Source organism: Callithrix jacchus, chromosome 19, assembly GCF_049354715.1.
Source record: "Callithrix jacchus isolate 240 chromosome 19, calJac240_pri, whole genome shotgun sequence".
Taxonomy (NCBI): Eukaryota; Metazoa; Chordata; class Mammalia; order Primates; family Cebidae; genus Callithrix; species Callithrix jacchus.
The window spans coordinates 24,764,158-24,768,705 of NC_133520.1; positions in this window are offsets into that span (position 1 = coordinate 24,764,158).

Genomic DNA, 4,548 nt, shown 5'->3' on the forward strand with positions numbered 1-4,548 from the left:
GAACTCCAATTAGACATATTATAGACCTAATTCTATCTTCCATGTCTCTTTACTCCATTTAAAACCTCGTATTTCTTGCTCTCTCTGTGCTTCATTCTGAATTTCTTTACATATAAATATTTTTCTAATTCTTGATTAATTCAAATTTATTTATTCATTTATTTATTTAGAGATGATGTCTCATTATGTTGCTCAGGTTGGTCTCAAATTCCTGGGCTCAAGCAATCTTCTCACCTTAGCCTCCTGAGTAGCTAAGGTTATAGGCACAAGCCACCACTCCCTGTTTCTCTAATCCTAATTAACTAATTGTTTCATTTGTGCTGAACCTGACCTTCAATCCACTCATTGAGTTTTTAATGTTAGCTATCCTTGTTTTAATTGATGACTTTTCATTTAGTTGTTGTTTAAATCTATCTGGCTTTTAAAATCTTTTATCCTGTTTCTTTCTCATGTTTCAATTTTAACTCTTATTTCCTTATAAATTTAAAGCATTATATTTTCTATCCACTGTTAAGTTTGGCCTAAGGCTGCCTCCTTATCTATTTTGAGTTTGCCCTAAACGTTTCTGCATACATAATAAACTGTAACAAAACGATGTGTAAGCAGAACATAACCTATTCTTCAAGTATTGGAGTATCGGCCAATCACAGTAGCTAAAATTTAGTCGACCATAGGCAGGCAACTGTTCAAATCATATAACATAAACTTATATAAGGTTCATATCAAGTAAACATCTACCTGTAACCAATACAGCTGTTTCTGTACCTTACTTCTCTTTTCTGTGTGCAATTTTTTTTTCCCTCCATAAATGTGATCCAACCATGTGGCAGCCCTGGAGCTTATCCAAACTTGTTCTGGTTCTGGGGCCTGCCTGATTCGTAAGTTGTTCTTTGCTTATTGAAACTCTGTTTAATTTGTTGAATGTTTTTCTCTTAACATCAGCAATTTCATTTTTGGAAGTTTTGGTTGTCAAATAACGCTGTTTGTTATTTGTGTTTACATGATGCCTGAATTACAAAACACCTGAGTGTTTTGTAATTTTGGGCTGTGGAATTATGTTCAGCAGGGTTTTCTCTACAGGAATCTTATGAGACAAGGATTGAGGTTTATTTTTTGTAAATTCTCTAGAGATAATTTATTTCTCTCTTTTTGCTTCTCTCAAGCAACCAGAGATTTTACCAACCTAAGACAAGTTCTTGTTATTGGATTTTACTGGATAGGATTTTACTGATGTGGATTTTACTTAGGAAATATAACTTTTAATCTCAAACTCATGTGCGAGTGGACATCTCTTCATAAATTTTCAGGGGAGCTTAGGTAGAGATAGACGAGTATTCTGTCTTGTCCTACAACTGGCAGGTAGATTCAGTTTATAGTCCACCCATTCACTAAGGGCAGGGCTGTGACTAAGGTAAGTTCCTTAGTGCCTTCACCCTAGTCCTGACCTAACTGAGGGTATAGCTCTTTGAATGTTCCAATTTTACAAGGCGATCTTGGCTTAAACTACCCACTTGGCACTGGCCAAGGCTTTTACTCCTGACTCCATTCAGTCACTAAAATCCAATCATCATGGTTGCAAAGACTGACAAATTTCTCCAGGGCAACAGTCGTGCCAGAGACAAATTACTTCTCTGATGTTCAACTCAGTTTTCAGTTTTTAGCGCCTAGATGTTCTCTACATTATGCAGGCTCAGCTATACATTTTTAAAATAGTTTTATTTTTCCATTTTAAGGATATCTGCTATGCCATATTCTTGGAAACCAAAATGCCCATAAGAAAACCTTTCCTGGTAGTCTCCCTGAAGAATTTCCTCTCATGTGTCATTGGCCACTTACTTGCATAAATCAATCGATGGCAAGAAAAGTGTGGTTTCCAAAATTTAATTAAGACTAGTCAGGATTTACCTCAGGGACATATGGGAAAGTGAAGGACAATGAAACAAAATTGGGGAATTGAGGGGGAAATAGCTTTGGGGGAGACAAAAATAGCATGTCTGCAACATGGATAATTTAGGGGAGACTGGGCAGATTAGTCTGACTAGAACCATGTGTTCGAATTAGAAAGCAGCAGAACATAAGACTGAAAAGGTATTTCAAGTGTCAAGGTGCAGGAGTACCATGAATGCCTAGGTAATTAGTTAATATTTTATCCTACATGAACAGTTGTGATATTGAGAATTTCTGAACCAGAAAATGACAATAGAAATGTGTGTACTATTTTGAAAACAGTGTTGAGAATGAATTAGAGGGAAGAGACTAGAGGCAGTAATATAATTTAGGAAGTTCTGCAGTAACTTAGGCATGAAATGATAATGACCTAAACCATGTTAAATTGCTATAGGAACTCAAAGGAAGGGAGACAAATTATGAGAGAAGAATAAATGGAATTTGGTGATTCAGCTGGATATAGGAAAAGTTAGGGGAGAAAAAAGCAAGGATTTGGTTCTCTTAAATAAATACATTTGATAGTGTGATAAAGACCAGTTCTCTTATTTGTCAAACAGAGATGATTATATATTTAATACTTACCTTAAAAGAATGTGAAAATTATTTCTGAATGTGGTTCAAAAATTATGTAGGACTATCTAAATGTTTATTAGGGCATCTTGACCATATATAAGGATTTAAGTATTGCAACAGGAGCCGGTAGGTGCATCTCTATTCCTTAAGGCTGTTATAGCTCATTGTGTTAGGAGTTATTGGAGAAGGGACATAAAGGTTTTCCTGTGTTAAGGAAAGGTATAAAGAGCAAAGGATAATAGTGATAAGTCAGGAATGGAAAGTAGAGTTGGAGAATGAGGGAATGAGGGAATATGAATGGTGAGTGAAGTAAACTCACTTCCAGGCTGAGTAGATTATGTATCTTTCAGCAAATTTAAAGGATATATCTTAAAAATAACTGCAGCAGCTGGGTGCAGTGGCTCACATCTGTAATCCCAGCACTTTGGGAGGCTGAGGTGGACGGATCACCTGAGGTCAGGAGTTCGAGACTAGACTGACCAACATGGAGAAACCCCGTCTCTACTAAAAAATACAAAATTAGCTGGATGTGGTGGCGCATGTCTGTAATCCCAGCTACTAGGGGGGCTGAGGCAGGAGAATCACTTGAACCCAAGATGCAGAGATTGCGGTGAGCCAAGATCCCACCATTGCACTCTATCCCGAGCAACAAGAGTGAAACTCCATTTCCAAAAAAAAAAAAAAAAAACCCACAGCAAAAAATAAAAGGCACCTGATTTCTTGGATTACTACTTAATGGAGAACTGTCCAGGAGAGCTGACTGATGAGAAGCATCAACAGTGGATTTTGCATGAGTAAAAAATAAACTTTTTTTCTCCTTGCAGCTTTATCAAGGTAGAATTGACAGAAGCTTATATTAATGGTGTACAATGGGATGTTTTCACATATGTATTTATTGCAAAATTTAATCATCTAAAATTAAATCATTAAAATGATTAAATTTTGCAATAAGTACATACCTGAAAACACCCCAATGCTAATTAGCATATCCAACACCTCACATATTTTTTTTGCGGTGAGAACTTTAAGATATAATTTTTGTGATTTTTCAGTATACATTACTGTTAACTATGGGAACTATGCTGTACAATATATCACTAGGACTTACTCATCTTGTGTAACTGAAACTTTGTACCCTTTGACTAATACCTCTGTTTTTCCCTCCCCAAAATCTCAGGCAACTACTGTCTCTGCTTCTAAGCATTTGACTACTTTAGATTTCTCATATAATGTTATGTATCATGTTATTTGTCCTTCTGTGGTTGGCTTATTTCACTTAGCATAATGACCCCCAGGTTCATCTATGTTGTCCCATATTGCAGGACTTCCTTCTTATGGCTGAGTAGTACTCCATTGTATGTAAATAACACATCATTTTCCTTTTCCAGTCATCTGTTGATGAACATTGCAGTTGCTTCTATGTCTTAATTGTTCTGAATAATGATGCAATAAATATGGATACCTCTTCAAGATCCTGATCTCAATTCTTGGATAAATAACCAGAAGTGGGATTGCTGGAGCATACTGTGGTTCTATTATTGATGTTTTAAGAAGCCTTCATATTGTTTCCCATAGTGTCTGTACCAATTTACATTCTCATTGACAGTGTATATTAGGGTTCCCTTTCCTCCACATCCTTGCCAACACTTATTATTTTCATTTTATTATTTTTGGATAACCATCCTAATAGGTATAAGGTAATATCTCATTATAGTTTTGATTTACATTTGCTTAATTATTGTTAAATACTTTTAGCTATATTTACAAAATAGAATCCTATACATGTGCAAAAGCTACATGAATTAACATAGATGCATCTTGCAAATTTAACTGAAAAATCAAGTTTTATAAAGTTATATAGCTGTATGAAATCATTTACGTAAAGCTGAACAACATAGAAAGCAGTATTATATTGCTGAGGAATACATATACATGTAGTAAAAGGCATGTATGCTACCTTGGTCTGTTTCTGCTACAACAAAATATTTGATACCGGGTAATTTATAAATAACAGAAACGTATTTTTCA